General features: G+C 35.8%; 1 pseudogene; it reads right to left on the bottom strand.

Annotated features, from left to right (window-relative positions):
- Window positions 1-6,002: 6,002 nt before the first annotated feature.
- On the bottom strand, window positions 6,003-21,548 carry LOC138318676 (uncharacterized transporter slc-17.2-like; annotated as a pseudogene).
- Window positions 21,549-22,750: the final 1,202 nt, after the last annotated feature.

Raw genomic sequence — 22,750 nt, 5'->3', positions numbered from 1 at the left:
TCGTTTACGAGTGCACATTATTTTATTTTCATATATGGCAGGAATATCTATATTCTGTCTATAGTCTATATTTATATGTATATATTCTGTAGATACAAAATGTATTATCTGTTTGTTTTAAATGGAAAACTGTTATCTTATCCCTCATATGTATGAATACATTCGACTTCAAACAGAATGCACGCATTCTGAGAAACGAATGCTTAGGGGTATTTGCATATATTCTCCTTTGATTCTTTTAAAATTATATCTATATGGGGTGTCAAACTGCAATTGTCATAATGTGCGTCGGAGAACTATGAATTGATTATCGATAAAAACTCTGGCATCTATATTGAATATTGGTTCCAAGTGACTTAAATGTATAAATGATTCATCATAGGCCCAACGCTTTTAAATTCTGAGGCTAGATTATGAAAATCGTTTAATGTAAGTATTTAGTCAAGGATATGGAACAGCCATTTTGAGTGGTATGAATTGACTTTTCCATGTCAATATCAGTGACGATGACATTTAAGATGTTAACTGTTGGAAGAGACAGTTGGGACTGTAATTTTGACACGTAAATTTGACACGTAAATTTGATATAATCTCTTTGATGTTTTCTTTATATAAAACCATTGTTGTTATTTGTTAACGTTATTGTTGTTTTCTCCCAATTATATTCTTTTGTATAATTCACGATACGTGTGGTATACACGAAGACACTCCTTTGTTAAAGATTTCAGAGATTAAATTGTGACGAATCTGTATATGAATTGGTTCGGTTTATTATTTTACGTCCTATTAACAACCAGGGTTAAATAAGAATGCCCTTCTATATATGCTGTTAAGTACGCGGTGTGTCTTTTTGGAGACTGCGGTACACCAAAGTCTATAAAAGTGGTAGTTTCTGCTCCTGCTTAGCGTTCAGCATACAGGGAGTGGGACGACTGGTTCGCCCGTTGTCAGTATAATGTGACCGGATGGGGTGTGTTGCTTGGTGTCTTCGGCGGCATGCTTCAGTGATATAGCACTATAAAAAGGGCAACAGTTCCACTATACAAGAAGACACAACATGAATATACCGCAGTCTCCCAAAACACGCACCTCGCACAACATACACGCAACACACCGCATACATGGCAGGCCGTCATTACATGACCATAGCTGATAATAGTACGTAAATAAATCAAACAAACAAACAAAAGGTATATTCGTGATGTTCTCGTATAGTGGAACTGTTGCCCTTTCTCCAGTACTACATGCATATCAATTAAGTATCCCCGAAGACACCGAGCACACACCCAACCCGGTCACAGTATACTGACAACGAGTGAACCAGTCGTCTTACTCCCTTAATGCTGAACGCTAAGCAGTAGCACAGAAACTACCACTTTTCTAGACTTTGGTGTGTCTCGGCCAGGGGACAGAATCCAGAGCCTACCTCACGTGGACGAGCGTTTAACTGAAAGCCAAAAGAGAGGCGGTTTCAAGAAGACTTTAGGAGAAAGAAAGGTAGTTTGGAAGTAGAGAAAACATAAGATCCCAATTTAGTATTCTTTTACGATATCATGCAATAGGAGCAGCAGGTACAATGGATTTGATATTCAAAGGTTTGTTTGTTTGTTTGATCATTCTTACGTCCTATTAACAGCCAGGATCATGTAAGGACAGCCTCCCATGTATGCAGTGTGTAGCGTGTGTATAGCGCGAGGGACGTGTTTTGGGAGACTGCGGTATGTTCGTGTTGTCAATAGCGATAAGCTCAGGAATATATATTATAATATATATCTGATAAGTACGATAAGTATTCAAAAGACAGGATGATAAAACTAAAGTATACAAGATAAATACATGTTTCAGTGTTTTGTTCCGTCTTCCAAACAAATGGTAGGAAATGTTCCTCAACCTTCACTGACTGACTATTTATAGTAATATGAATAACCTGGAAAACAACTACCTCTTCAAAATGACCAAGAGACACACTCTTAAAATTTCAAATACTGTAACAGGATATTTTATTAGATATATATCAAAAGACAAAGAATAATGCTTACTTCATAAAATATCATTTAGACAAAAAAGGACAAGGAACGCTCTTTTGAATTTTATGTACGTCTAAACAAACCAGCAAAGATTTGTTTGTTTGTTTAATTAACGTCCTATTAACATCTATGGTCATGTAAGGACGGCCTCTCATGTATGCGGTGTGTTGCATGTATGTTGTGCGAGGTGAGTGTTTGGGAGACTGTGGTATATTCATGTTGTGTCTTCTTGTGTAGTGGAAATGTTTCCCTTTAGAAAAACCTTGAGAGGGGGAAAAGGGTTGCCAGAAGTCAGTAATCAACGATTTGGTCACCAGCACACGCTAACTCTGCTGCACGTGTTGTGAAAATATTTATTTGACGAGTGATTGCGTTGGTAAGGCCCCACGTGAGAGTCGCCCTACCTGGCTTACACGTCTACTCTCATTATTGTTATACATTGTGATCAACATGTTCCATGCTTTAAGTATTCCCATGCATTCAAATTATATATTTTATGATTTTCATTTCAAAGGAGCGAGTCTAGATAAACAATTTGTGTTCCATACTCTTTGTCGAGTGTATCACCAAAGAAACCTTTCTCAACACACCCTTTCCGAAAATATTATATCGACAACGAGCAAACCAGTCGATTGTCCCAGTCCCTTTATATTGAGCCATAGGAAGGAGAAGAAACTATATATATAAACTATGGTGTGCCACAGCCAGGGAGTATAATATAACTCGTTTCGTACAGAGGCGAACGCTCATTCTTTGATTTAAAAATAAAATTTAAGATACAATAAAAATAAATTCATTGCCTATTTGTTTGTTTGTTTGTTTGATTTATTAACGTCATTGCCTATTACTTTCAATGTAAAACTGTACGATTAAAAAGGTATTTATAACAAGTAGCCCATGGGCCTTAACGGTCATCTGAATATTGGCACAATACAACACATCAATGAATATAGTAGCGGAAAACAATTAAAACAATTCATAAGAGCTATTTTAATAGAAGAAGTTCAGGTTCTGATATATTTAGTGAGTTAGACCATGAATGAAGGTCCCTTGATCGCCATCATGATACAAAATCCAATATCCAGTATCTAGGCCTCATTGGTATTCACAAGAAGCCTTTTAAAAAATTATTCTATTTGAACCTAGTGACCTTGGATGAAGGTCAATGTCCTTCATTTGAACAAAATTTGCTAGCCCTTTACCTAGCATGCCATAGGCCCACTATCAGGTCTCTATGCCTTAGTTATTCACAAGTCATTTGAAGATTTTAGCCTATTTGACCCCTGTGACCTTGAATGAAGGTCAAAGTCATTCATTTGAACAAGACATGTTAGCCATTAATTCCAGCGTGCCACAGGCCCTATATCAGGTTTCTAGCCGTTTTAGTTATTCACAAGAATTGATTTAAAGATTTTAGCCTATTTGACCTATGTGGCCTTCAATGAAAGTCAAGGTCCTTCATTTGAACAAACTTCATAGCACTTTACATAGCATGCAACAGGCCCACTATCTGGTCTCTATGCCTTAGTTATTCACAAGTCGTTTGAAGATTTTAGCCTCTTTGACCCCTGTGATCTTGAATGAAGGTCAACGTTATTCATTTGAACAAGACGTGGTAGCCATTCATTCCAGCATGCCACAGGCCCAATATCAGGTCTCTGGGCCTTTTAGATATTCACAAGAAATAATTTAAAGATTTTAGCCTATTTGACCTCTGTGACCTACAATGAAAGTCAAGGTCCATCTGGTCTCAATGCCTTAGTTATTCACAAGTCGTTAAAAGATTTTAGCCTATTTGACCAGAGACACATCGAAAAAGGGGGAAATTTGTATATTTATATATAGATTTCGCCGTTACTATTCAAACATAAAGAACTGTAGGAGATTGCAGCAGAGGAATCGCTCATGGATATTCTACGAACAGGAGACATTATGAATTTTATTTAGATGAATGTCAAAAATATAGATAAAAGATTTTGAAAATGTGGTTTGCAATTCTTAGTGACGGAACTTTCTAAAGGTTTGTAGGGTGATTTTGAAAGTAAAAATATCGTTCATTCCAGCGGTAGTAACCGTTTTTATGAAGATGTGTTAGAAATGTGTTTTTATAACTGCTAAAGCTAGGCGGGTTAGAAATTAGAGTCTGTGAGCTTTCCACCCTTCTCGTATAAGGACCATGTAGAGTATAATTTTTACTTTTTTTTTATCTAGACCTCTAAAACGTCTGAAAAATGTTCTTGGGACACTCTGATCTGTTCAGGTAGTGTACACCGTAACATATTGTGTCCATTCTAAGCCGTCACAGACCCTTTTTAAATGACGTTTAACATATTTATGACAAGCGTACATGTACCACAAGGTTCTCTCCTTGACCCGTGCTTCTATAGACCCCATATCTTTTGGGCGTAAAACGGAATATCTCAAGATCAAATGATTGAATCCCGACCCGCTGGTTATTGTTTCATTTTGATTTCCTTTTGTGTTAGCCCACCAATAATTCATGTAAGAATATCTTTGTGGCAACATGTTAATCAGACAGAAGTCCCTTTTCAGTCGAAGTGTAAAATAACATGCATATTGGTTAGAATAATACTGAAAGTAGATAGTATACGTCATGATAGTGTCGCTGACTTTTGTGTTATGTTTAGTAACTACTACTTGTTTTTTATATAATTTTTTTAAATAAACTTTTATTTTTAACATCGATAGTGACGTAAGTCTATTTTGTGTAAATCCCTTTCGTGTGCGGGGATGCAAGCGCGTGATTGGTATGAGAAAGTGAGGAAATCCACGTGTTGTCCTTGCCGCAGATGGAACCTCGCCCAGCTAGGCAATAGACGAAATCAGTTTTTATTTCTTTGAAGATGAATTCATAATTAGACAAATAAAAACGATATAATGAAAACCAAAGAAGTCTCATAGCCTTCCCATTTTATATCAATATCACCCGTTCAATATAAACACTATATATCGTATTCATCATTTTACGAATATTTGTTCTTTTTCTGGTGTAATGGCGTGAATTCTGTAGACACATGTAATCTTTCATCATAATGGATTTCACTTTGTGTCCATTCTAAGCAGTCTCAACTGTACCACTTTCCTCAAGGAAGCCACAACAAGAAATACTCCGCCCAGTCTCTCACCAAAAACGTCGCACCTCGAACCCATACCACATACCTGGCCGAGGCCCGTCCTTTCCATGGACCAGTAGCCACTGTTAATTAGGACGTGAATGAATCAAAAACACAAACAAAACAAAACTAACCCCCGTTCACTGGATCCCTTTTTAAATGACGTTTTACAATATTTATGACAAGCGTACTTGTATACCACATCCGGTTCTCTCATTGGGACCCGTTGACTTCTTTAGATACCCCTTATCTTTTGGGCGTATAATCGGAATATCTCCAAGATCAAATGAGTGTATCCCGACCCGCTTGTTATTGTGGCATTTTGTTTCTCCTTTTGTGGTTAGCCCACCAATAATTCAAGTAAGAATATCTTTGTGGCAACATGTTAATCAGACAGAAGTCCCTTTTCAGTCGAAGTGTAAATATAACATGCATATTGGTTAGAATAATACTGAAAGTAGATAGTATACGTCATGATTGTGTCGCTGACTTTTGTGTAACTACTACTTGTTTATATCTATATTTTTTACATAAACTTTTATTTTTAACATCGATAGTGACGTAAGTCTATTTTGTGTAAATCCCTTTCGTGTGCGGGGATGCAAGCGCGCGATTGGTATGAGAAAGGGAGGAAATCCACGTGTTGTCCTTGCCGCAGATGGAACCTCGCCCAGCTAGGTAATAGACGAAATAAGTTTTTATTTCTGTGAAGATGAATCCATAATGAGACAAATAAAAAACGATATAATGAAAAACCAAAGAAGTCTCATAGCCTTCCCATTTATATCAATATCACCCGTTCAATATAATAAACACTATCTATCGTATTCATCATTTTACGAATATTTGTTCTTTTTCATGGTGTAATGGCGTGAATTCTGTAGACACATGTAAATCTTTCATCATATGGATTGTTGTTATTTCCGGGTGACTTTGATAGTGACATCCCTGTTAACCTCTGGATCCTTGGCCCATTCCTGTTCCTCAGCGCTGGCCATCACCACAAAACGTGACCGCTCCCACCAGAGCCACGCCAACACTAGGCGTAAAACACACGGTCTGCCATTCTTCAGCCCGTACCCTGTTTGAAGAAGTAGAAAAGAATTTTTTACACTTCCTTTTCAAATTTACAGCTTTACTTTAACTGACCAAGAAAGACACAACATGAATATACCGCAGTCTCCTCGAAACACGCACCTCGCACAACATACAAACAACACACCGCATACATGGGAGGCCGTCCTTACATGACCATAGCTGTTAATAGGACGTTAATTAATCAAACAAACAAACTTAACTGACCACCAGATATTAATAAAAAAAATTCCCGTGAGAATTATAATACTCCTTGTTTCAAAGGTCTAGAATCAGACATGTCGCAAAGACAAAAAAATCAAACCAACTTTTGATAAAGTTTTTAATATTCTAGAGGCTGGTAGTAGAGAGTCATGAGTGTAACTTAATAAGGGCCATGTACTCTAGAACATATCCTAATACTGTAGGGGATATGTACTGAAATTACCATAATTTTTAGGTAAAATAACATATTATCAGGCATTCAACAACAGGGAAATCATGGCAATGTAAGCACTAAAGAATTAGCGTATCTGAAAATGATATATTATCCATCATACACTATATCGCAGTCTCCCAAAACATGCGCAACACACCTCAAAAATAGGATTTCGTCATTAAATAACCCCGGCTGTTAATGGGCCAATTCAGTCTGAGAGAATATTAAAATTTGTACATATATCGGAAAAAGACAATTCTAATGGAAGTTAGATCTGTCGGTTTTACTATGATATGTCAGAAAAGTTCGTGGTGGTGAAAAGCGTGTGAAATGTTCAAACTCGCTCGCTGTCCGCCATTACACATTGTTGTCGAACATTTTGTCTGTTGAACCCTGTCCCTTGCTCGTAGCGCAATGCAACTTTATTCTAGAACTGCTCAAATCGCTCTGACAGTAGTGTGTTTACCTTATTATAGGTGAACTGTCTTGCCTAAAATCATTTTATCACCTCCTCAGTGGTTATATAGTTCACTTGTTTAACGTGCGTAACTTTGGCTCGGTAATGGGTACAGCGTACATATTGTACCTGCTTGATCGTATTGATCAACGATTTGTAATTACAACGGTATCAATCAAAATACTAAACAATGACGTGGAATCTGTCAATATTTTATGGTATATGTTTCATAGGAAATGTAAAACAATACTTTCGTGCCATATTTTGCTTCTTGGTTGTGTAATAGAATTAGCCTGGGTGAATTGTCCCTTTACTAGGACGTTGATGTCATCCAACAAAGAAAAGGAATGTTACTTGTTAACTTATAGTATACCTTTGTGTAATTAGACGTGAATAGCGCACATAGAACTCTTTATATGACACATTTTATATCACAATACTTTGTTGACGCTATAGAGACAAAACAGACTTACGTTTGGAGTCGCTGCTGTAACCAACAGTGGGATAAAGAGAGAAAAACAAACTGTTAGCAAAGATGCACATCCCGTTAATAACACCAGCAAACCTAGATATACAAAGAAAGCAAACTGTTAGCGAACACAGGAAATTTGAAATATCAGTAAAACACATACCAAACTCTTTAGCTACTGTCGAAGGTATAAATCAGTTAAACAATCATGGTATGAGGTGCGTTGTGTTCCACAGCCGATGTCGATTTTTAGCTCACCTGGCCCGAAGGGCCGGTGAGCTTATGTCATGGCGCGGCGTCCGTCGTCCGTCCGTCCGTCAACATTTCCTTTAAATCGCTACTAGTCATGGAGTTCTGCATGGATTGTAACCAAATTTGGCCACAAGCATCCTTGGGGGAGGGGGAACAGAACTTGTATAAATTTTGGCTCTGACCCCCGGGGGCAGGAGGGGCGGGGCCAATAAGGGAAATAGAGGTAAATCCTATAAATCGCTACTTGTCCTAGAGTTCTGCATGGATTGTAACCAAATTTGGCCACAAACATCCTTGGGGGAGGGGGAACAGAACTTGTATAAATTTTGGCTCTGAACCCCCGGGGGCAGGAGGGGCGGGGCCAAATAGGGGAAATAGAGGTGAATCCTTTAAAACGCTACTTGTCCTAGAGTTCTGCATGGATTATAACCAAAATTAGCCACAAACATCCTTGGGGGAAGGGGAACAGAACTTGTATAAATTTTGGCTCTGACCACCGACACCGCGGGGGCAGGAGTGGCGGGGCCCAATAGGGGAAATAGAGGTAAATCCTATCAATCGGTACATGTCCTAGAGTTCTGCATGAATTGTAACCAAATTTGGCCAGAAATATCCTTGGGAGAATAAGAACTGAGTTTGTATAAATTTTGGCTCTGGTCCCGGGGGCAGGAGGGGCGGGGCCAGTAGGGGAAATAGAGATAAATCCTTTAAATCGCTACTAGTCATAGAGTTCTGAATGGAATGTAAACCAAATTTGGGCACAAACATCCTTGGTGGAAGGGGAACAGAATTGAATAAATTTTGGCTCTGGTCCCCCGGGGGGCAGGAGGGGCGGGGCCCAATTGTGGAAATAGAGGTAATCCTTTAAATCGCTTCTAGTCATAGAGTTTTGAATGGAATGTAACCAAATTTTGGCCACAAACATACTTGGGGGAAGGGGAAAAGAACTTGTATAAATTTTGGCTCTGACCCCCCAGGGGCAGGAGGGGCGGGGCCCTATAGGGGAAATAGAGGTAAATCCTTTAAATCGCTACTAGTCATAGAGTTTCTACATGACTTGTAACCAAATTTTGGCTACAAACATCCTTGGGGGAAGGGGCAACAGAACTTGTATAAATTTTGGCTCTGACCCCCCGGGGCAGGAGGGGTGGGGCCCAATAGGGGAAATAGAGGTAAATCCTTTAAATCGCTACTAGTCATAGAGTTCTGCATGGATTGTAACCAAATTTGGCCACAAAACATCCTTGGGGGAAGGGGAACAGAACTTGTATAAATTTTGGCTCTGGCCCCTTGGGGGCTGGAGGGGTGGGGCCCAATAGGGGAAATAGAGGTAAATCCTTTAAACCGCTACTAGTCATAGAGTTCTGCATGGAATGTAACCAAATTTGGCCAGAAATATCCTTGGGAGAATAAGAACTGAGTTTGTATAAATTTTGGCTCTGGTCCCGGGGGCAGGAGGGGCGGGGCCCAGTAGGGGAATTATAGGTAAATCCTATAAATCGGTACATGTCCTAGAGTTCTGCATGGATTGTAACCAAATTTGGCCAGAAACCTCCTTGGGGGTAGGAGAACAGAACTTGTATAAATTTTGGCTCTGACCCTCCGGGGGCAGGAGAGGGGGGGCGCCCAATAGGGGAAATTAGAGGTGAATCAAATCGCTACTAGTCATAGAGTTACTGAATGGAATGTAACCAAAATTTGGCAACTAAACATCAAAACTTGTATAAATTTTGGCTTTGACCCCTGGGGCAGGAGGGGTGGCGGACCAATAGGGGATATATTAGAGGTTCAATATTAAAAATAAATCCTTTTTTCGAAAAGACAATGAACCAGTATTCAGAAAAGTAATTCGGCATTACAAAACCAGGGTTGAAGCGAGTACAGGCCCTCATGGGACTCTTGTTTGTATCATGTATCATGATGTGGTAATACACGTCTTCCTTGACCGGATAGGCATGCTTCTCAGTGATTCACTATACAAGCAGACTCACACACGAACTACCAAGTCATTCAAAACACCCTCGCACTTCACACACGCTATACACCCCATAAATGGGAGGCCGTCCTAAATGACCCTGGCTGTTAATAGGGTTTTGAATATTAATTAAACAAACAAGCAATCAAAGAAGCGCCACCTAATATGTTATAACATTGGGCGAGTTATTTTTCAACTCAATATATTTCTGAAAACGACAAAGTTCTTTATAGATTACAAAATGATACGTATTTATGGTCTTCTTTGATATTATATTTTCATAAAATATTGAGGTTTAGAATAAATACCTTATAGGAGAAAATGCAGCTTTTCTAAAACAAATACTGCGATAAATATGAATTTATGAGAACTTTATTTTCCTGGTTAAATTGGAATAAAGCACATACATCGTGAGAGAACTTAATTTTTTTTAACTCAAATTTAGTTTTTTTTAAATCGTGTTCGAAATGAAGCTAAATGATTAGCTGGATAAAGATAGATGTTTGCATTCAAAACAGGCAATTGTCAATCTGATTAAAACACAGATCCTTATTACCACTCCGTTCAATAGAGGATCTGACAATAGCCCATAAGGGGTCACGTCCAGATGACCTTTATACCACGTATACTTCAGAGCAAATGCAGTTTCTACACCTTACAACATCAATTGAAAATGTCTTTTCGCCCCAGTATACATATACATTTAGCTTTGTTGTGCACTTCGGGCGAGATGGCTACATACACGAAAATAATTTGGACAGCTTTTTCAAAATATTTCGTCCCCAGTCAAGATTCTGGCAGTGCCAATTTGATTGGCCATATTAAAAGGTCATCTTGACGTGACCCCTTATGGGATGTTCTCAGATCCTCTTATCCAACGTAGTGATAATAAGGATATGTATTTTAATCAGATTGGGCAATTGTGTATTTTTGGGGGGAAAAACAAGGGATAAAAAGAGCACCTTGTGAGACACAAGCTGTGAAATATGCATTAGTAATTATTTTCAAAGGTGCTAGCTCCCATTGAAAGATGCTGACAGATCATTAACAATACCCATCATTTGAATAATAACCGATGTTAAATCGTGTATATATGTGTCTGATCGACACCAAAATACATATAAAATAATTTGTTTTGCTTTTCTTACTCGCGCAATTAGTACTTCATTCCATATAGGGCATAGTGCCGGTGATTTTTTTTCGGGAAGCAATTTTTAATATTATATTAGTAAAATAGGGAGTTCAAACTTTTCAACGATGTTAACGGTGTAAGGTAAGTAAGTTATGTAACTGAAGAAAATAAAAAAAAACTGTTTTTGATAGAGGAAATTACCATTCGTCAGCGGTGGAGCATCTTTAAATAAGTGACAATTTGTATGCCTATATATCACTTCTTGGGTGTGCTTAACATTGTATCGGAGCTAACAAAGGTATTACCTTTGACTCCTAAAATGTAGTATTTCTATTTATATCAAACAACTACATATATTTTAATTTTTACTAGTGTATATAGGTGATACCAGGAGTATTTGTTTGATTCCACGTCATCAAAGCATACACATCGAGTCTTCTGTTACAAGTTACAGTATTTTTATCCTTGTTAGTACTCGTCTTGGTCTGATGTTTATTGTCAGACTAACCATCTGATAGGTATGTGCTGCTAGACGTATTTGACATTAATCTTCCCTAATGTAGCGTTATAAAATTGACAAACTTCTCGTTATCAAAAGACAACTGATCAAGAATAAATATCATAAAATAATGAGATACATAAGGAATGCACATAAGTGATATTTTGTGAAAATGTATTTAGCTAATCGGACGGCATTCCACAGATATAACTAATCTAAGCCTTTCTCGTTATATTGACTCTCATATGAACTTAAACTTTAATACTGTACCTGGACATAGATTCAAAATTGAATATTGATATAAATTAATTGAAAACCTTCAACAACATGGAAGCCGTTACACTATGGACCGGATGCAAAAACAAAATAAAAAAATTATAAGGTTAAAAGGTGCAAAGGTTAAATAATAGACAATACGAACATATGATGCTTACCTCGGGGCTATGTCGGCTGGATTGACCCGGAAACCACAGTTCATACAGGTCAGTACAAACCAGTAGAGAGTGATCAGCACGACAGCGAGGGCGTCATCTCCTTGTCGGAGGAAAGTGATACCGAGAATAATCGGTATCGAACCAATGGTGCCTGATAGAATAAAAAGTGCTCAAAGTCCAAAACTATTTATACAGCTGTTAATTGTGAATCAGTAATTTAGAGAAATCAAATTTATTTACATTTAATAACTACAATGATATTTTTATGGCGCTGAAGACATACATTATATAAAATATAGAACTTTTGTAACAGAAGTAATGGATAAACGCCTTTTTAATTACACACCACCATAAAACAAGGATAGTTGCAATAATGTCAAAGCTTTAATATGCTTAACGATTTTTGCGTGGTTTGTTGACTAGGCTTAACATTTAAAATAACAACTTTATCATAACTTGATGAAAATTAAGGTCAATTCATTTTTATAGTGTAAACAGTGTATTTGGTTTCCTCAGATACATGAAAATGAACAGACATAACATTTATGTCTGGAGACTAATTTAGATGCTCTCTCTTTTCGCTTGTTGCGTTTAAAATTATGTCCAATGAATAGTTGTTACCGAAGGCATTGCATATTTTTCTGATAACTACTAGGGGCAGCCATCCTCTTGTAAAGACCCAATCAGAAAGATATCCAAACACAAGGGCTCCTAAAAATCGGCCGACGAACGCCAATGCCGATACTAAACCATTCTGAAAGAACATAGAGAGTCAACGGTAGCAAATATACTTCGTTATATTGAAGTCTGTCATCTCGAATAAAATCAACTATCAGCATTTTTTCTCAAACATGCAGTATCGTATCAAAAGTATTCGGTTTCCACTAGGGCCGTAGTAGTGCATGTCATTTTGGGACCGATTCGTCAACAAGATAGCCGATAGGCAGCCATTTTTGAATTTGATATCTGACGTTTGAAAAACTGAGAAAAAAAATCCTCTTTCCATTGTCATACAAGATCACTCTGGGTCTTCTTGTTAATATTACTGAAAACAACTTATTATAAAAATACAAAAATGTCACGAAAACAGATGCTTCAGCCTTTGATACCCAAGCCGTTCCCTTCGTACACATATCCTGTTAATAGTGTTATTCATCACTCATTTCACACTATTGCGACATAGATTCAAATTCATTTTGTTGTTGTTCTTCATAAAATGTTACATACGGTACACTCATACTACACTCGAATAAGGAGTGTTAAATACGTATATATTAAAACGGTCATAACAAACCTCCAGGGACCAACGAAATGACTTCTTAATGAATATATTTTGTAATACACATATTACTGACATATGATAGGAAATTTGGCGGGAAATGAATAATACAGTGTTATAACCACGAATTCGTTGTGAGTTTGTTCGTTACATAACGTATGAACGTGTCTTACTGGTTTTTTTTTTTTGCTTCTGCTTCTGCTAGATGTAACTTATGCAGTTGTAATTAAGGTGTAAATTGCACGTTAAACACAATACTATTACCTCTATTGATTTTACTTAATGTTATCTTTGTTGATTTATTGATTTTAATTAATATAATTTTAGTATATTCCGTGCGTTCCATTAACGGATTCGTTCTAAAAGTTGTACTGATATGAATCTGAAATGGAACGCGCTGTACCAGTCAAAACAAACCGATAGTGTTCGTTTCTGTAAGCAGCTTACCACTTGGTATCCAATAGGGTGGATACGAAATAACTTATTTGTCATCGAAATTTCTTTTGTTGCGAACAACACAGTTAAAAATTTCGAAATTATACCTTTCAATTAATTTCGAAATCAAAGGTATTTCATTTGTATGCATGATGCTTCCAAGATTAAGAATAATTACAACCGCATCTAAACATTACATATTTTAATATATGCAAATAAGAAAGAAAACATTTTACCGTCGCAACATCAAATTGAAGAACTTGGTCAATGTAGAGAGGTAAACACACCGCCATAACCATGAAAAAAATTCCAGACGTCAAATACCCCAATACGCATGCCCAAACTGGTGCTGACGTTAACATCTTCAGCCAAGGGACCTTCAGTGGCTTTTTAAACAGAAATGTGTAAAATATGCAAATATGTCAAATAAGACTCCGTAAAATGACAAAGCCGCTATCAGCATAGACTAAGAAAAGATAAGATGAATTATTCCTCAGTTTTATGCAACCCGAATGTGCGGACATCAATTATCAATTGTTACTGGTCTTTGTTTTGTGATTGTTTTATGATTGTTTGGTTTACAGTTTCTTTAAAACAATAAGTAACAAACATTTATACTTTACTGTTTACATGCAGACAAACTTGTAGTATATGATTGCTTCTTGCTCTAAATGTATAGCATACATAACTTCTATAGCAACCCCTTCATTGATGTTTAACTAACCAAAAGAAAAACCAAAAGAAAAACGCTAGCACCTTACATCCGAATATGTTTAGATAAGATAATTATGTTTTGAAACGATTCCTATTTATAATGTTTATAATATGATATTATTCATAATATTCTATTTAGAAAATTGTGTCCATTCTGCACTCAAAATTTTGAAACTTATTATTTCAAAACAGCATCACTTACTAACAATAGTTCTTTAACATAAGTGGAAAGGTTACTCACAGTATGCGAAATTTTCATATACTTAGGTATCGAACAATACCATAAATTCTTTCTCTCATGTCCTCTGCACAATGTCCATGTATAGAAAATTTACTTGCAGTCTCGATTTTTTTCGATCTTATTTGAAAATGGCGGGATATCATAATTATAAAACGCCGAGACGTGAGAGAAAATTACTCTTTTCATATATGGATATTAATAATCGGATTTTGTAAAATTGTGTGACTCTCTTCTAGAATATCTCTATCATTCATATATACATATGAAATAACGACAATTCTGACACCATAGCCTTCTATAAAGACATATGAATATTAAGAACAATTTTGGCATTTTAATTACCTTCCCATGGGATTTAGTTCTATGACAGTTGATAAACTCTGCTTCTGCTGGCTTGATCCTGGGATGTTGACTTGGCTTGTCATAAACCAAGAAAAACCATAGAGTCATCGCTATGGCATTCATCCCACCTGTTTTGGGAAAACTCAAAGAGTAGCACGACATATTGGAAAGCAAGGAATGAAACTATTTTTATAACGGAAAACTGTATAATGTAAGTGATCAGAAGTTTGACTTAAATACATATCAGACTACGTTCTGGATCTGCTTTTTTGTAAAGCTACAATTGATTGACCAAAGTTACTTCTTACTTCTAAGGACTTTTAAAATCAAAGCATCCATGCACTTATTCTACTTTTCCGTCTATTATTTTATTATTGCAAAGTTATATTCGCATTCGACTAAAAGCAAAGATTGTCTAAATCAATAAATGACAGGATAATTTTAAAACGTCCGGGTGACAATTAAGGGGATATATACATATTAGGAGCAAGAGGGCATAACCGATTAACTAAACCTAACGATACATATGTTTATTTATTGGATGGTACTATTAAATTAAAAAAGGCGCTGGGGTTTAGAGAACAAAATGCTACGAAAAACCTCGAAGCTTTCTGATGGTATGAAGCTTAGCAATAAGTGTATTTGAATCTATTGATATTGGCTTGTACTTTTACTAGTGAAGTTAAATCGTCTCTATCAATTTCCCATTTTCGAGTTTATATGGAAATAAATAATTAAATATTGCAAAGTAGAATTGTTTAGTTTTCAGTTTACAAAATTAAAGGATGTGTTCAAGAAAGCCACTTCGTGAAGAACATACATTTGGATACATCACTTTATATCAAAAGACATTGAAGTTTTAAGCAAGATATATTTTCATATAACAAACCATATGCATTTTGTTTGAAAAGTTGCTTTGGTTAACCAATTAGTTTTTACTGAAGAAACCGAAAATACACAGATCTGTGAAAAGGCGTAGGCGAACTGATAAAATTTTAATATGTATATGTATTTTTTTTACATTTAAATATGTAATCTAAGTTGACTTTTGTACAGGTCTTTTTCGTTTTTATTCTTTTTTTTTAAATATAGTAGAATATATTATCATTTCCCCAGCACTATGGTATAGTACCCATGCATTAACAATAGGCTTATTTACCGGAATTATTATTCGAATCATTATAATTGTGAAATAGATCATTAGAAAAATATATTCTCGATTAAACACTTTGTTCAAATTATGAATATCGTTTATGCTCTGTCGGTGGTGGAGCATCTTTAAGATATATGGCAAAAAGCTCCGAACTATTGAGACAAAATTGAATATGTAACAAAAAAAAATTATATTCATACCTGAATGTAAACTCGACATGATAAGTCTCTGGCTAAGCAAAAACGACGAGATGAAGATATGGTAGACAACTGTACTCACTATATATATAAAATATGAAAGGCCATCCTCCAAGAACTGGTATGTTACAGATAAATCCGGACAGCAGAAAATTCACCATCCCACCAAGGCTGTTGGCTAACGAAAACAATGCACATTAAATATAGTTGATGAACAATAACTTATTCTTAGTCGTCATGTCCAATTGAATATTCATCGCTTTCTGAAAGGTTTTTCAAGGATAGGGGGTACGTTTTGCTATAACATCTTCTCTGATATTAAGCTATCGCTAATATTTGTCCGATAAATTTTGTAGCATTCATTGGGGTTAATGATTAAAAATGTTGACACCTTCTGGGGACTGAGGTTTAAGTGGATATTTCTATTTCTTTTGAATAGTTTGTGTTCTGATACAAAGCAATTTATATCAAACATGTTTACCTGCAGTATTCTTACTTGAGTGAGAATTCAATATTTAATCTGCCTATTATTTGGATTAAAACTAAGCAATGCATATTACTCATGTTTCAACTCTAAAACGAAAACCTGATACAAAATAAAATTCTACAAGACAATTAAAGCCATGTTGTAAAGTCCCATTATGTTTTTGACGGTATAATTAAATTTATACGAACTTATCATAAATATTGCTTATGATGATATCTTCATTAAGTTTTGTTCAAATTTTCAATTTCGACAAAAATGATTATCTAAAAATAGACAAAAATAAAACTCGCACATGTGCTTGTGAAAAAACATCCTATGTGTCTATACGTCCCCGGATGATTGCCAGGTAAATCTTTACTAAAAGCACCGGGGAATTTAGAACACATTCTAATTTATTTGATGTTTTACAGTGTGCATCCTATTAATACAGGTTCTATTTTTCACAATAAATATGTATTATTTTAACGGAACAATGTACCATATTGTGAACATAAAACCTTGCATTCTAGTGTGACTTATGTTAATGTTGTTACCATGATAAATATATTTGTACTCAGTTTTTGGTAATTGAGGCAGAAAATATAACAGTTAATTTTTCGGTAAAATACTTGTTTTTATCCCTAGCTTTTAATCGGACGTTAAACTAACAAAACCAATCTTGTAGTTACCTTGCTCGGTAATCGACATCATCTGGGATCTCTCGGGAAGGGGAGCCCAATTTGACAGTAGCTGTGTGCCACATGGCTCCAAACCCCCCTGAAACACAATAAATTATGTTAGATTTAACTGATATAAATCATTTTAAATGATGGTTTATATCTTGGTTGACTGATTACCTTAGCGACATAACAGTTATTGTAATTAAAGGACGGCCTTTATCGCATGCATTGCGTTACGTTTGTGAATGTCTGTATATTTTGGGAGGCTGCTGTTAATCTGTTATATTGCCATTCTACTTTCAGTTTACCGTTTAATTTAAACCAGATGGGATATATTAGGCTATGAATGGCCATCTGGTCAAGCGTTTGGATATTCAACGTTTCCGCCGCGTCACTGACAAAGTATACGATATATACTTATGCCTAACATAACGGTCAAATAATTTAAAAAGAGGCTTTAGTTGTGCGGTTTTTAAATTCCAATAATAATATAGTATATGGTTATTTAGTACATGACTGTTGCCTTTTTTATAGTGATATATCAATGAAGCATGCCACCAAATACACCACACAGCACATCTTGCCCAAAATAAATATTACTGGCGGTATATATCAATGGACAGCAATTTAACTACATTTATGTACGTATGTTTGCACTGATTTGTACATATTACATCTTGTCTCAATATTTCTGGCGTGCCTAATGCAAGAAATTTCATATTACAGTAAATATATAACCAAATTTCATTTTTTAGAAACTGGAAAATATTTCTCTTAAAACATAGTATTAATATTTCATTATTTGATACTTGAAAGACATCTTCAATCCAACAGGCTGTTCTGTATTGTTTCATGATTAAAGAAGCCAGGTTACTCCATTACTCGGACTGGTGAAAATGGTTGCTCAAAAAATGGTCTCAGACGTGTTATTGGTTTCATTTTTCAAATTAACATTAAGGTATCTCTATGCAAAATAAAACAAAAAAAGTAAATATCGATGATGACTACCCAAAAGACCTTTTTCACAGCACTCGTTTGAATTTTAGCGTTCAAATGTAACAAAATATTGTATAAAACTAAAATTAGATCATATTCATATATGAAAACTATTAGCTAATGTTTAACAAATACATAACATGTATCTCTATTTGTACACAGCATATAATGCACAATTATATATACATTGCATTGATATTTGTCGAGTCCATGTTGACACTACGACACTCACGGTTGCTATGCCAATGACAATCCGTGCTGCTAGGACAAGATAGGGGTCGACAAAGGTTATGGCTGGGGTCACACAGGATGTGATGATGAGGACCGAGGTCAGGAAGAGGATGAAGTTCTTAGAGCTGACTCGTCCTGATAACGTGCCAAAGATCAGGGAGGTGAAGACCTGCCCGAAATAGTACCCAGATATCAAGAGTCCTTCCATGGTGCTGTCCCAATACACATAGTTATCCTGCAACACAAAGATAATGTTAGAACGGATAAGTAATATAGTTATATTATCACCCACCCCCTAAAAACACATTTTGACTCTTCTACTTCAAGACCTGGGACAGCCCATTATCAAATTTCAGGGGTGAATTGATTAGAAACTAAACTTATTTATGAACAACCTTTGGTGCATCGGTTTTTCTGTATGTTGTTTATGTTTTGTGTATAAGGTTTAACCTCCAATGAACAGCCGGACATTAATGAAGCCTACAAGCCTTCCATGTGTGCATTTTGCTGCAGTGATTGAATGTCTGTATGTTTTTGGAGTCTGCGGTATATTCAGGTTGTGTCTCCTTGGATGTATGGTTTTCAAGCTGTGTATTTTACCCTTTTTGGTTCAGCACAGTGTACAGCAAAACATGTTAACACAATATACCGTTCAGTCACATTGTACTGACAAAGTAATTATTCTATTCTTGAAATATTGATATTTGCACTAATCTTATTAAACACTTACGGAGCACAATGTTACTAAATAAGAGAAGTGCTAGAGAATAAGGTGGACGCATACAAAAAATACGCACCAGATATGGATCACGTATGGAGAATTCTGAGCCATTTTGTACGACGGTGACTGTAAGGTTCCCAGGCGCCATACAGACTACCACCATCGTCATGTTTAGTCTCAAAAGTATGGAACAGGACATGGTGAAGGCCGCAGTTGCCCCTACCTGCCAGCGACAGGACGTGTACTTCTCCCACAGGCTAAATTTGTAGTCATCCTTTTTCTTTTCCTCCAAAAGAGGAGTTTCCTCTGAAAGGAAAGGTTTTTCAATGGTTTAAATTATATTCTATCATTTCAAAATGTCGCCATTTGTGACGTCAATATCGGGTTGCTGATAACACGGCGTGATAAATTCTTTGAAATTGAACCTCAACCAATTCGGAATATCATACTTCGATTGAAGTGGAAAGTAATATTACTAGCAAAACTCATATTTCTAATCGATGATATTTTTAATTTTGAAGGCTTCGCTAGAAGTACACGAATAAGACGTCTCAAACAGTTTCAATGGTAATGAAAGCGTTCTTCCAGAGGAGCCTGATTGTGAGTAGTCCTATCTTTTTTGTTAATATGCAGACAAAAATATTTACAGAGCGAAAGAATCTGAATGGAATTTCTGTATTGAGTTTTAATTGGATACAAAGCTAAAGGGTAACTATTCTGTTTCAGCTATTGTACAAAAATCATTCTGAGCTTTTAATCTTCTATTACGAAATGGTCGTACGTACCGGTTATGACTTTTAGAGTCCTCAATCATACCATTGATCAATCGTTTCTTTTTTAAAGTTTTCAACAGATAAGCCTTAATATTAGAATGTGATTAAAATGCACGATACAGTAGGTCTAGAACAAAAATATATTATGGCAATTAATGACATAGATCTAATCAATCATACTACTTTAAGGTAGGTCCATACTTTTGACAACCGCGCCAATTCATATGACGCTAAACCGGAAGCTGCCGCGGTTGTTTTGAATTCCAAAATGGTTTCCGATACGCTACGACATTCCACTTGGATATTTTTTTCTATAGGTGAAAATTGTCTACATATAATACTGAATGTTTGAAATCATTAAATAAATCAAATAAAAGTAATGAAGTGAATATAACATGCTATCTCTGAGGTTTTTGCGGTCCCTGTCATAAATGGGAATGGACTTTCAAACACCGGAAATAACGTTCGTCGCAATAAATGATAAGAGGGGACCCACCCGGACTGAAATTCCGGAATTCTAAAAAAAAACGCCTACGGATTTCCTTAAAACGCAAAATTTGGAGAAAATCATAAAATAAACAGACATTAACCAGATAGAATATGACAAAAACATATGAATTGATGTAGAATGCTTTTTTGTGGCAAGATTTAAAAAAAAAATAGCCAAATATGACCAATCTTAGCCCTGGATGAAATGGGGGTAGGGTTGTGAGTTACAAACTTTAAGCTTACAAAATTGTGAAAATTTGATCGAGGACCCCATGTTTTTATATGATACTTGTAAAATATATTACCTTGGGCATATCATATACAAATATTGTGAAATTGACATGGGTTTTCATTTCTTTTTTGGCCTATTCATTGTTTTTTAGGGGCGAAAGCGTGGCAAAACATGATAATTACGTAAAGAAAAGGTCCTCGGAAATAAAGAATATTAGTTAGCATTTGTAAAAATACAATAGTCTTGTATATTGTTTTATCGTAAGAAATTAAAGGACAAAAAATCAACAGGATTGAGACTATATTCACCCTAATAATACGGAAAACATATTTTCATGAATTTTTCTTTTTGCGGCTAGCAAATTTGTACGGATGGTATATTTCAAGCTCAAATATCTCAAAAAGTAGTTCGAGAATACCCCATTTTTCTATACAGATTTGAAATCTACATGAAAATGCAAGAAAATAAGACCTATTCGAAAAAAATGACATGGGTTTTACCAAAAGTATGGAGCTACCTTAACCTGTAAATATCCCAGTAAATCACTGAAAATGATACTATACAAAGGGTTTGTATTAAAATTGTCATTGTCTAAATACTGCACAACCAATTTTTAAAGTCAAGGCGAACTCACCTAAAGATTCCAGTGTCATTATCAGCTGTTGTCGGCCATTGTAATGAGATGCAAATATCTCTTTATGAAACATGACACCGGTGATTTATGTATCAACACGCGCCATTCAGTGGGGAAATACGTAGTAAATGATTGTCAAACACTTTATAATTTATGTTTGTCTAAAGGATTGATTTCACTTTCAAACTTTGAGTTTACTAATAGCACATGTCCTTTTACACCACAATCACACATCTAGCTGACAATCACTATAGTCTATATTTTCTGTTTCTGCTTAATACTCACCATGAAAAGAGTGGGACGACTGGTTCGCCCGCTGTCAGTATAATACCACCGAGTCGGGTATGCTGTTTGTTGTCTCAGGTGGCATGCTTCACTGAGATAGCACTATGAACAAGTAGTGCGCAAAAGACATGCTACAGTACGAACTACGTTATTATCTATGTGAGCATACTGGTATCGCAGTACAGCATTGTCATAAACATTCCTACCTCGTTTCTGATCGAAGAATATGACATAGGCGGTAACTTTATTTTTCATTTTGTAATCGTATTACAAGCCTTGTGCATTGACGTTGACCATGTTGAACATTTATGACAGAGACCATCAAATCGTCATGAGACCGAGTTGTAAATACCGACTAAATTAAATATTTCAAACTTCATCATAACGCGTTTCTGTACGAAATATATATCTCCCTGACCGTGGTATTTTTCCATTTCACAAAATTGTGCTCGTATCCCCGTGGACACAGCTTACGTTATGAGGAAAATATAAAACAACAAATATCATAAGAGGGTCTCTTTAACTGTTTAGGTTGGTGTAGAAGAAATTGTGACATAGACCAATTAGATTTATGTGAACAATTAATATCTCTTGGATATTCTTCATTGTGTTTGTAAATTTTCTTAATTATCTAATTTCACAAATTCGATAATAAAATCATACACATCGAGGTTATATTCTCAGTTTTGTTTTGTAAATATTCCTATGCCGTGGCATGCCCTATTCAAGTTCGTTTACCTATTGAGTGTCTATGCATAAATTATTTTATTTCGGGTTGAAATCAAAGTCTATAACACGATGTCAAATGATACCGGTAAGTTCATAATTCCTTCTATTCTCCAAGAAAATGTAAAGTATCACACTAAAGATCATGTTCCATAACCCATTGCTGATTGTTTAATCAAAATTAATGTCGCTGTGCTATATTTTAAGTTGCAGAAATGAAGTCAAAATTGTGTAATACATTGTATCATGTGTTTTACATGAGGC

The sequence above is a fragment of the Argopecten irradians genome, chromosome 1, assembly GCF_041381155.1.
Source record: "Argopecten irradians isolate NY chromosome 1, Ai_NY, whole genome shotgun sequence".
Classification (NCBI taxonomy): domain Eukaryota; kingdom Metazoa; phylum Mollusca; class Bivalvia; order Pectinida; family Pectinidae; genus Argopecten; species Argopecten irradians.
The sequence above is the reverse complement of the archived record's forward strand: the minus strand, read 5'-3'. Positions and strand labels throughout refer to the sequence as shown.